At 41.1% G+C, this 13,122-nt stretch overlaps 1 non-coding gene across 1 annotated transcript; it reads right to left on the reverse strand.

Moving 5' to 3' along the window:
- Window positions 1-558: 558 nt before the first annotated feature.
- On the reverse strand, window positions 559-665 carry LOC113832381. Its single transcript, XR_003480582.1, has one exon. It is a non-coding gene; the product is annotated as a U6 spliceosomal RNA (small nuclear RNA).
- Between the last annotated feature and the right edge of the window lie 12,457 nt (window positions 666-13,122).

Consider the following 13,122-nt stretch of genomic DNA (forward strand, 5'->3'; position numbering starts at 1 on the left):
CCCTAGCCGCTTGGAAGGGTGTGTGTGTGCTTCTGTACCTGTGCGCACGCGCGAGTGTGTGTGTGTGTGTGTGTGTGTGTGTGTGTGTGTGTGTTGCTATATTTTAAATATTCTCAGGTTGTCAAATGTGATGGCATAGACATTTAATTCTAGTACTCAGGAAACTCAAGCAGAGGAATTACAAGTCTGAGGCTAGACTGGGCTAAGCAGTGAGACCAGCTAGGGTATGCATACTGAGACTGTCTTTGAAAAAGATGACGGGGGTGTCAGAGGGAGGGGGAGAGAAGGAAAAGAGGGGAATGGAACAAAACCAGCATGCTTATCCAGAGGCAGTGGTACACACTTTTAAACTAGCTAAAACTAGAAATGAGTATCTACTTTTTTTAAATTAAAAAATATGGGCGTTGGTGGTGCACACCTTTAATCCCATCACTCGGGAGGCAGAGGCAGGCAGATCTCTGTGAGTTCGAGGCCAACCTGGTCTCCAAAGCAAGTGCCAGGATAGGCTCCAAAGCTCCAAAGCTACACAGAAAAACCCTGTCTTGAAAAACCAAAAAAAAAAAAAAGGAACATTTCACAAATTTGCAAGCCATCTTTGCGAAGGAGCCATGCTAACCTTCTCTATATGGTTCCAATTTTAGTATATGTACTGCCAAATTGAGCATGGGAATACCTACTTTTAAGAGGCAGAATCTCACTATGTAGCCCAGGTTAACCTTAAACTCACTGTGTAGTCCAGGCTGTTCTCATCCTCCTCTTTAGTACTGGAATTACAGAGGTGTACCGCCACCCAGTTAATTTCTATTTATTTACTTGTTTATACATTTATTTAGAGACAGGGTCTCACTTTGTTGTTCTGGTTGACCTAGAAATCACTTTATAGACTGGGCTGACCTGGAACTCATATAGATCTGCCTGCCTCAGCCTCCCAAGTTCTGGGACTGAGTGTGTATGACACCACACCTACCATCTATTTCTGTTTTAAATGAGGTTCCCAACTGGTATTCTAGTAGGTTCACTTCAAATAAAGATGTTCTGGAATGATGTTCTAGTATATTTCCATCTCCCTTTTCATTTACATTTATAATATATATAATCCTGCATAGCCTATACAACCGATGGATTTGGAATTCATCAAATTTTATCTGAAGTCCAAGATCAAGTAACAACAAGATTTCTTTTCCTTAGTATGAAAACATGACCTAGCTGTTCACCATTGGCAGCACATCCAGTAGAGGACAGATTCTCTTGGTTTAGCCATAGCAATGAAGGTCTCATGAGAATTGTCACCACCCAAATAAGAGTTTCTGTTTTTATTTATGTCTGAAAAAACTCAATGGTGGAAATTGTAACACGAGGAAGAATTCACTAAAAAACATGCAATGGTGGGTTGTAGATGATGTCATCAGCTCAGTGACATGATTCAGCATAAAAATTGGCTTGTACATTATTCAGAGAACAACAACAAAAAAAGAGCTATTTTTTTTTCTATATAGGAACTATCTTCCCCTATAGGACCACAATCTTCTCAGGACTAATACCTGATGACTACACAGTGTTAAAATGATTATTTCTAAAATAATACAAAATTTGGACTACTTTGTCAAGCACTCTGGTGAATTATATTTGAAGTTATTTTCTATTGATCTGATATGTTATTTGAGATGGACTATTCTACTCACTTTTGGGCTTTAAGCCAATGCTGTGGTAAGCTGACAACAATTCAAATACGATTTTAATATGGTCCCTAAGAGTGACTTTCAGGGATCTAAAAGCAAATGCACTCTGTCACTCGATGCCCCGCCCCCTTCCCCCCCACGCACCTTGGGTTGGAGCAAGAGGTGCTGGCTCAGGTGGAACTGCTTAATTGGTAACTTAAGATCTGTTTACAAAATTATATGCACAAGACACTTTATTCACCCAAGGCACCCTCACAGAGTGGTTTGACCTTAACTAGCTCACAAATTGAATATCGGTTTTTGCAGACACAAGATTAATCAGCATCCGCCACCAAATGTAGTGGTTTATGAAGATGACGTAGTGCTTCTCTGAGACCTTGGACAATGTGATCTATTAGCTGTCAACTTGACAGGACCTGGAACCACTTGGGAGCTAAGCCTCCAGGCACACCTGTAAGGAATTATTTGGAGTCTTGGGTGTGCTTTGATGAATATGTTGATCTGGTTAATGGAGTTAGGGAGACCAACTCTAGATGTGGATGGCACCCTTTCCCTGACTTGGGTTCCAGACTGCATAAAAAGGAAAAAGCCACCGAGTACACTCATACATCCTTCTCTACTTCCTGGGTACGGATGCAATGTGATCAAGATCCTGTGACTTCCCCATGATGATGGACGTGGGACAGTGACCCAGAATAAGCCCTTCCTTCCTAAATAGCTTTTCTCCAGGGTGGTTTACCTCAGCAATAGGGAAAGAAACTGAAACAACAGGTTACCAAATTACCAGATTTTGTTCTTTCACAACCCACCTTGTCTGGGTCACTGCAGAAAGGGATGGAATTGTGTCTATAAAGTATGACTGTTTCTAAGAGAGAGAAGGTATTTAACACTGTTGGGCTTCCTCTCTACCCTTACTCCTGCTGTCTTGGACACACTTGAAAATATTTCTAGAGATGAACCCATGTTAAAAGGCTTGATGAAGCATCACTCCATCTCAGAAATGTTCTATTCTTGCAAAGAAGTGCAAAGTGAAAATTCACACAAATTTGAGTACAGGTTTTGTTTGTCCCACATCAAACTCTTCTCCTTTGTGTAATTATAAAGTGTGACAACCTTCTGACACCACCTTATTTCCTCTGCCTAATATATACTTAGCACAATGGATTGAAGATCTATGCCCATGCAACTAAAATTTATATGTTGGCTTCTAAGCCTCAGTAGGATGGAGTTAGAAATGGAACCCCTAAGAAGTGGTTAGTTGATGAGCTTAGTCTTATGAGTGGTATCAGTGTCCTTATGAAAGGATTCCAAATTCTGCTACCTCTATTTCCACCATAAGACCACACAATCTATGGACAATGACAATGACAATCTATGAACCAGGAAGCAAGCCCTCAGCTGACACTGAAATAGATCTTCCGGCACCTTCATCTTGGCTGTTCAGGTTCCAGAACTCTAAGAATTAAATGTTTCCTGAACAAACTCTATGTTAGAGACACCTTGGTAACTATTCATCACTCATAGTTGGAAGCCACTAGATTAAATAAATTTTAAAAAACTGTAAATAGAAGATATTATGTAGCAATAGCAAGAAAATTAAGACAGAAATAGCTAAAAATAGCTGGGCAGTGGTGGCGCATGCCTTTAGTCCCAACAATTGGGAGGCAGAGGCAGGCAGATCTCTTTGAGTTCAATGCCAGCCTGGTCTACAGAGCAAGTGCCAGGATAGGCTTCAAAGCCACAGAGAAACCCTGTCTTGAAAAAACAAAAAACAAACAAAAATAGCTAAAAATAAGTGTAGTAGGTGCAAAGCTAGCTACCAATTGGGCAATGAGGGAAGCAGAAGACTTACTATTGCACTTTAGACTATCTCAAACTATTTATTTTTTTGCATGTGCATATATATGTTAATCTTACTATTATATTTTTGACTTTCATCTCTTTCATATGTAGCATGTCTTAAAGATGCCTGAGGTCTGTAGGGGAAAGCAAGGTATTTCTATAGGTGCATTACTTAAGGTTGGCTAGCAGTTATAATCAATTAACCCCAAAATGTCTAATGGCCCAAACACCATAGATATTTAATTTTCATTTTCAGAGCAAGACAGCTCTAAATGGTGAGATGGGGCTGGAGAAATGGGGAGGAGGTCGGGAAACCTATTTATTGTGTCAGGAGGCATGCCAGTGACTGGTTGTGTCCAGTTTGAACAATTCCAGCCGAACCACTGTCTAGCTGCAGCTGCATGAACGAACCTGAACATGAACTACTTTGCTGAACCTCATAAACCCCAATGACCACGAGTACTCATAATAACACTGATGTTTAACTCAGGATGTTTTAGCTGGTTATCCATCCTGAAGATGATTTTGGTCAGGTTCCTGCCTCGCTTTACCATAAAAACTAATAGAAGAGATTTCATTTGATAACTAAAGCACACATTACCACCTAGCAACAGTAGAGCACAACCATGCTGCAGGCCTTAGTAGAGAATATAAACCCAATGATCTGTTCTCCACCTGTTTTTAAGTGTCTGGTTAAAGGAGGTGATGCTAGCAGAGGACTGTTGGGGGCCTGTGTACTTCCCTCGATTTTGAAGATGCATTCTTTGATTCCATCCCTACTTAGTTTCCAACTGAGCAGTATTTCCTAAAATTGCTTTCAGTGAGCTATGCTATGCAGGTCATACTAGAGGTTCATACTACAGCACATAGCTGTGGGAAAGCTCTAACACATTGGCTGTAGAATAGTATCCAGGGCACTGTTCACCACAGCCCCATAATGCTCCAAGAACAAAACAGCAGATCAAAACTCTATCTTAAAGTTAATTTCCTATAAGACATAAGAAACCAGAATCATTTGGCCATGTAAGTCAAGAAAACCATGCTTGGCTTTCATTTCTTACAGTAGACAATCCAGTACAGATTTGTAGCTGGGTTTAGGTAATTAGGTGTTGTGTTATTGCTTGTGTATCTCAGTCTATTCCACCCACTTGTGTCTGCCGTGATGCTGGCTTTATTTATTATTTATATTTTCTATTTGGGTGCATGTTTTATCATGAGCTTTCTCAAATCCCCATGGAGGAAGACATAATAATTACAAGGTAAGAGTGGATGAATATATAAGTGAATTACTCTTCTGAGACCTCCCAAATTATAGGCCTCCCATAAGCCTGATTTAATGATTCATTCATTTGCTTCCAAACATGGATTCAGCTTCTGTTATGTCTGGGCAATTTATTATAGTAGCAACTGAAATAACACTTGAACCCATTGTCCTTGCCTGTAGCAAAAATGGAGTGCCTGAGATCTGTTGAGGTCTAGTAGCAGCAGCTGATTTCAAATAGTGATATCTCCGAGGTTCCATAGTTGTCACGAAGCCAAATCTCTTGATCTTTTCATAAATAAGCCAGGGGGATAGCAGCTACAAGGTAACTATACACACTCTTTAGGTTCCTAGCCAGGAACTTCTCTACAAGTTTGAATTTGTTTAGATCAAACTTTTGAAACATTTGAAAAGTTCCTCTGAGTTCTTGGAGAAAGTGTTGGTAAAGCTTGTCACTTGGAGTTTCTTTGCTGTTCCCACATTGAGGGATTGATTCATTTAGCCTCTGCCAGCAGTGGTTCTCAACCTATGGGTTGTGACACCTTTCAGGGTGGGGTGGGGTGTCCATCGACCCTTTCACAGGGGTCGCCTGAGACCATCTGCATGTCAGGTGTTTACATTATGAATCATAACAGCAAGATTACAGTTATGAAGTAGCAACGAAAAGGATTTTATGGTTGGGGTCATCACAACATAAAGAACTGTGTTAAAGGGGAACAGCATTAGGAAGGTTGAGTGACAACCGCTGCTCTGCCACCTGATACTTGTACCCCTTTGGTTTGTGATTTGGCCGCTAGCTTTACTTTCACACTTTGCTTTCTATTTGAGTCACCTGCAGCCTTCATTTATACCAGCTTCCGGAACTGTCTTTGGCGCATTCCAGATGCTCTAACCCTGGTAACTCTCAGTTTTTCCCCGGCCAATTATAATGTTAAATGCAAACGTCCCTAAAACTTCCACCTGTAACTTCCTCCCTCCTGTGCTGACTGAATCTATTTTTGGCAACGTTTTCTGCACTGTTTGTGCTGGCCTTTGCTAGTCTTGCCAGCAGGGGGCTCTGTATGCCTGTTGCCAAGAACGCCTCCTCCTTCCTGGGATATTTTTATCTTTTTTTTTTCTTTTTTCTTTTTTTTTTTTTTTTTTTTTTTTTTTCCAGAGCTTTCATGCCTCACTAGAAACATTCCTGGCCAATGTGATGACTACTCGCATTACTTTGGGATCTAGATAACAAGGAAGATGCTTGATTTGCTAATGTAAGATAAAACCCACATACAAGCAATGTTAGCCCACAACCCTGGAGGCAATATGCTAAGCTCTCCATCATCAATTCAAGCCCTGCATCAACACCATCTACCTTCCTTCCCTCAACATTTCTTTTTTTTTTTTTAAAGATTTATTTATTTGTTATGTATACAGTATTCTGTCTGCATGTGTACCTGTGTGCCAGAAAAGGGTACCAGATCTCATTATAGATGGCTGTGAGCCACCATGTGGTTGCTGGGAATTGAACTCAGGACCTCTGGAAGAGCAGCCAATGCTCTTAACCTCTGAGCCATCTCTCCAGCCCATTCCCTCAACATTTCATTAAAGAAATATCCACTTTTAAAAACTATTCCAACCAGCTATCCCAGAATCAAAACAGGTTTTACACATAACACACTGCATGTCTTTACCCCAAATACTCCCTTTTATAGAAACTGATTCTCTTATTTTTTTTCTTATCTTCAAACACCAGCATAGCTCTCAATCAGGACAGACCTTTGTAGAAATGTTTTTATGGGAAGCTGTTGAAAAATATGATTGATTTATTGATTGATTGATTGATTGGTTGATTGATTGATTGACTGATTGATTGATTGATTGATTGATTGATTGGCTAAGGACCACAAAAATATACTTAATTGGGGGAAACATCTTGTAGTTGTTTTTCATTTGTAGAAAATAATTTAACCCATGAGCGGGGGCGGTACACGCCTTCAATCCCAGCACTGGGGAGGTAGAGGCAGGCAGATCTTTGTGAGTTCGAGGCCAGTCTGGTCTACAGAGTGAGTTCCAGGATAGGCTCCAAAGCTACACAGAGAAACCCTGTCTGGAAAAAAGAAAATTTAACCAAGGCAAATTTGGCTTGGGGTTCATGTCACTCAAAGGTCTAGTGTGAGGGCTAGTTTTAAGAGTTTTAGAAATACAGCACTAACCATATCATGGCACAAACAAGGTTTCTCGATATCTCACTACTCCTTTGGGCTCATCCTTAGTTTCTACGCCAAGACTTTTGGATTGTTTTAGAATTCTCTTATGATCACAAAATAGCTACAGTAGTTTCAACATATTATATTGTTGGAACATTATCTACAATAGTTCCACCACAGTGTGTTGCCCAGGAAGATGAAAGCAGTTTCTGAGGAATAGGCAAACCTTCCAGAAGCCCTAAAAGACAACCCTTTGGGCCTCAGCCACAACCAAGATGCATGACCAGCCACGAACACAACTGATACCTAGCAATTGAGTTTGGAGCTGAGAGCGATGTCCCAAAGAAAGGCAACATGAGAAATGGAGTCTGGAAAATGGGAACAATGTCCATTCTATTTTCACATCCCACATGCATTTATCCTATGTTCTACAACTCCCTACTTTACCCAACCCCTTGCTTTGTGACAGTTCTGTTTTCAATGAAGGTAAATATTTTCCCTGGGTATCTTAGGGTTTCTATTGCTGAGAAGAGACACCATGACTAGGGTAACTCTTACAAAGGAAAACATTAAATTACAGGGTTCGATTACAGTTCCAGAGATTCAATCCATTATCATCATGGCAGGGCGCATGGCAGCATGCAGGCAGAAGTAGCGACAGCTACATCTTGATCAGAAGACAACAGGAAGCCACGTGAGACACTGGGCAGTATCCTGAGCATAGGATACCTCAAAGCCCGGCCCCACAGTGACACACTTCCTCCAACAAGGCCATACCTTGTTATGGAATATTCCTTTACACTGTATGAAGATATGCCACTGTGATTGATTTGATAAAAAGCTAAATAGCCAATACCTAGGCAGGATTTTGGGGGCAGAGGGAACCAGGAAGAAGGCAGGGTCACCAGCTAGATGGAGAAGCAGCAGGTGGGCAATACAGAGATGAGGTAATAAAACCACAAGGCAGGAAGTAAATTAATAGAAATGGGTGAATTTAAGTTGTAAGAGCTAGTTAGAAACAAGTCTAAGCTATCAGCCAAGCTTTCATTATTTACAATGTCTCTGTGTCATTTTTTTGTGAGTTGGTGGCCAAAAGAAACATCTGTTTACAATATCCACTCCACAAAGCCACACCTCCTAATAGTGCCACTCCTTATGAGATTGGGGTATGGGCAATCACATTCAGACTGCCTCACTGGGCTATCTCATCTACTGTCAAAGGCTCCAATGCATCCATGTGAAGATGCCATCCTCTCAAAGCAGAATCTTCAGGCCAGAATGTTAGCGATGTGGCCAAATGTCTACTAGATAACTGGATTTGACACAAGCTAGAGTCATCAGAGAGGAAGGAACCTCAATTGAGAAAATGCCTCAGTGAGAGGCAGCTGGAAGGCATTTTCTCAACTAGTGATTAATTCTGGGAGGGCCTAGCCTATTGCGGGTGGGGCCATCCCTGGGCTGGTGGTTCTGGGTTCTATAAGAAGGTGGGCTGAGCAACCGAGGGGATTCAAGCCAGTAAGCAGCTCCCCTCCATGATCTCTGCACCAGCTCCTGCCTCCAGGTTCCGGCCTGTTTGAGTTCCTGTCAAGACTTCCTTTGGTGATGAACAACAATATGGAAGTATAAGGCAAATAAACCCTTTCCTCCCCAACTTGCTTTTTGGTCATAATGTTCTGTCACAGCAATAAAAACCCTAACTAAGACAGAGACATTAAAATAATCCCAGATTTATAGGAGAAAATATATTCCTTATAATATAAAACTCTGGGATAATACTCTATGGTGCCAGGGGACCAAGTTCCTTCTACTTTAGCAGTTCCAGGTACCTGGTGATTCACACTTTTTAAAAATGTTTTTAGAGCCAGGCGTTGGTGGTGCATGCCTGTAATCCCAGCACTCGGGAGGCAGAGGCAGGTGGATCTCTGTGAGTTCAAGGCCAGACTGGTCTCCAGAGCGAGTTCCAGGACTGCTCCCAAAGCCACAGAGAAACCCTGTCTCAAAAAACCAAAAAAAAATGTTTTAGGTTGATTTATTTTATGTGTATGTGATTTATTTTATGAGCATGTATGTGTATGTACAATATGCATACCTGGTGCCCAAAAAAGTCAAAAGAGAGTATTGGTTCGTCTGGAACTAAAGTTACAGATAGTTGTGAGCCAACATGTGAGTGCTGGGAACTGAACCTGAGTCCTCTCCAAAAGCAACAAGTTCTCTCTTTTTTTTTTTAGATTTTATTTATTTATTATGTATACAACATTCTGCTTCCATGTATATCTGCACACCAGAAGAGGGCACCAGATCTCATAATGGATGGTTGTGAGCCACCATGTGGTTTCTGGGAATTGAACTCAGGACCTCTGGAAGAGCAGTCAATGCTCTTAGCTGCTAAGCCATCTCTCCAGCCCACAAACAAGTTCTCTTAACCACTGAAAAGATGGTTTTGACATTTTGACCATAAAGAAGGAAGTAGAGCAATTTTTGTTGTTTGTTTGTTTTTGTTTTTGTTTTTGTTTTTTTGAAAGAGGTGTTGTAATTTTTAAAAAGCAGCTCCAGAGAGAAAGACACCATGCAACAGAGTTCAAGCAGAGGATTTTTTCTTTTTTCGAGACAGGGTTTCTCTGTGTAGCTTTGGAGCCTATCCTGGCACTCTCTCTGGAGACCAGGCTGGCCTGCCTCTGCCTCCCGAGTGCTGGGATTAAAGGCGTGTGCCACCAACACCCGGCAGTATTTCAACTTTGTAAAAATACATATTGAGAAATATTAGAGTAGATTAGAATAGACAATACATGCATTAGAGTGATGAAGAAAAATTTGGTGTAGAAAAAAATTATATATGTTGAAATTTAAAAAAAAAAAAATAAAGCAGTGCAAGAGGAAAAGACACCATGCCACAGCTCAAGTGGGTTTTTTTTTTTTTTCAATTAGAGGAAAGGGACTGGGAAAAGGGGGAGGGGAGAGGGGAGACCAGCCTCTGGAAACAGGAGCAGCAGAAAGGAAAGGAGAGACAGAGAGCAAGGAGGGGGGAGACAGACAGGCAGAGAACCAGAAAGAGAGAGAAAGGAACAGACAGACAGAGACAAAGTGACAGAAAGATGGGAGGTGGGCAGGACCCTTTTAAAAGGGAACATAGTGAATGTGCACAGGTGGTGCTCTTAGTGGCTGCAGCTGAGGACCTATCCTGTCAGAACCCCAAGGACAGGCCAGCACAGATGCCTGAATACTATCAATGTGCTTGGGTGAAAAAAGATATCTACTATGATGCCATTTAAAGCATTTTATTATTGGATATTAATTATACAAAATATGATGGGACATGCATATACTTTGATCATAACAACCTTCATCACCCTCTCTCCTTTCCTTGACATTCCCATCTTCTTCCTTCACAGTCTTCCAACTTTCATGTATTCCCCCTCAGACTGCACATTGAGAGAAAACACACAATATTTGTCTTTCTGAGTCTACTATCCTTTTGTGTGTTTTTATTTCATTATTTATTTATTTATTTATTTGGTGAGTTTGGTTTCAGACAGGGTTTCTTTGTGTAGCCCACGCTAACTACAAGCTTGCTATCTTCCTGTCTAAGGTGGCTTGAAAGAAAATGGCTCCCAAAGGGAGTAGTATTATTGGGAGGTGTGGCCTTGTTGAACTAGGTGTGGTCTTGTTGAAAGAAACGGGTCTCTGTGGGAGCAAGCTTTGGGGTTTCTTTTGTCTAAGCTTCTCAACAGTGTCACAGTTCACTTCCTGTTGCCTTCTGATCAAGATGTACCCAGCACCATGTCTGGTTACACACCACCATTCTCCTGTCATGGTGACAGTGGACTGAAACTCTGAACTATTAATTGGCCACCTCAATTAAATGTTTTCCTATATAAAAGTTGCCATGGTCATGGTGTCTTCACAGCAATAGAAATCCTAACTGAGACACTGTTTCAACCTCTTACAGGCTGTGTTTTCCAGTATGCACCATAGTATCTGGCTATGATACTATTTTGCTTATTTATGCACATTCAGTAAAGTACATGAAAAGATAGATATGAAGCAGAGGTATTATCTGTTGCTGTCATGCTGTCCATCCTTCTGCTTTCAGCATTCTATACACATTCTCTATAATTCTTGCATATTAATTTTTATGAGATATAAATAGATGAAAGGTATTTCCAGTGGAAGGGGGTGGGGAGTTAGAGAAATACTCAAGAAAATACCTCACGTGTTAATAGTTATTTTTACCCAGTGTTTTCTTTCTTTCTTTTTTTTTTCTTTTGGTTTTTTCGAGACAGGGTTTCTCTGTGTAGCTTTGGAGCCTATCCTGGCACTGGTTCTGGAGACCAGGCTGGCCTCGAACTCACAGAGCTCCGCCTGCCTCTGCCTCCCGAGTGCTGGGATTAAAGACATGTGCCACCAATGCCCAGTCCCAGTGTTTTCTTTTTTAAGATTTATTTATTTTATGCATATGGATACTTTGTCTGCATGTACATCTATCTGCACATAAGAAAATAGTCATCTGATCTCATGAGACCACAGTTATAGATGTTTGTGAGCCGCCATGTGTGTGCTGGGAATTAAACTCAGGGCCTATGAAAGAATAGCCAGTGCTCTTAACCGATGAGCCAACTCTTCAGTCCCCACAATGATTTCTTTTACCTTAAGCTTTTTCATGCAGTTCGGTAACTGTGACCAACAGTATGTGCTTCTGAACGCAGGGCTATTACTCACTTTGTAGACCAGGGTGGCCTCGAACTCACAGATATCAGCTTGCCTCTGCCTCCTGAGTGCTGGGATTAAAGGCCCATGGAAACAGATTTAAGGTCATGAGCCCAGTGATACAGGAATTTTACTCTCTAGTATCTCACCATTTTATGCTTGTACCAAAGGCCACAGTAGGGTCAGGTGTCCCTTTCCTGTTTCCACCCCGCTCCCTCCCCACCCCCTAGTTACTGATTACTTGATGACTCTCCTTGCAGGCTCCTTGCTCTTGGTTGCTTGGCCTACAGAGTTTCATCACTCATTTCTTTCTACTTGACCTGACATACCTCATAAATGGTTACTCCATTATAGTCTCCTCCTATTTCACCCATAGAGTGTGCCATTTGCTTCCTCCCAGCTTTTGGCTGACACAACTTCCTAGGGATTTTCAAAGTGATGTCTATGTCCCCGCTCAAGGATTATCACTTCTCCTCTGAACACAGTTTGTAATTTGAGTTGATGCTTGTGAAGCATTTACCTCAGTGGCTGGTATAAATTGCTTTGTACACAATAATCATTGGCTCTTTTCCATCCCCTTGTCACCAATAAATATCCCACTTGAGGAAGGTATTATTATCTCTGTTTTTTTTTTTTTTTTTTTTTTTTTTTTTCTTCCAAATAGGTCGCTGGAGGTTAAGCAGCTCTTGCTTAAATGGCACAACCGGGAGGTGTGGTGGCTCATGCCTATGGCCTTACCTTGTTGGCTGAGAAAGGATTGCTTCAGCCCAAGGGTTAGAAATCAATCTACAAAACACAGTAACGGGCTGGAGAGATGGCTCAGAGGTTAAGAGCACTGCTCTTCCAGAGGTCCTGAGTTCAATTCCCAGCCACCACACGGTGGCTCACAACCATCTGCATGAGATCTGGTGCCCTCTTCTGGCACACAGACAGAACACTGTATACATAATAAATAAATAAGATCTTTTTTTTTTTTTTAAAAAAAAAGAAATCTGTCAAAACACAGTAAGACCTGTTTCCCAACATAAATAAATAAAAACAAAACAACACCTGCCCTCTGTAAAAGTACCAGAGTAGGACCTCAAACCAAGGTGTACCACACATCTTTCCACACTGCATCCCACTGTGTCATGATCCCATTGTATCATGATGGAATCTTATTTACAGAGTGGCCGAGACCAAGCTGTTACAGTAAAACATTGGTTGAGTAGTAAAGTGAATAAATTTTGTCATAATTTCTACAAGTTTTTAGTTGTTATATATGTTGAGGAAAAATTTTTACAGTATGTGTCTTAGTTAGGACTTTATTACTATGAAGAGACACCATGACTGTGGCATCTCTTATAAAGGAAAACATTTAACTGGGCTGGCTTACAGTTCAGAGGTTTAGTCCAATATATTATCATCATGGTGGAAAGCATGACAGCATGCAGGCAGACATGGTGCT

Source organism: Cricetulus griseus, assembly GCF_003668045.3.
Source record: "Cricetulus griseus strain 17A/GY chromosome 1 unlocalized genomic scaffold, alternate assembly CriGri-PICRH-1.0 chr1_0, whole genome shotgun sequence".
In the NCBI taxonomy this organism is placed as follows: domain Eukaryota; kingdom Metazoa; phylum Chordata; class Mammalia; order Rodentia; family Cricetidae; genus Cricetulus; species Cricetulus griseus.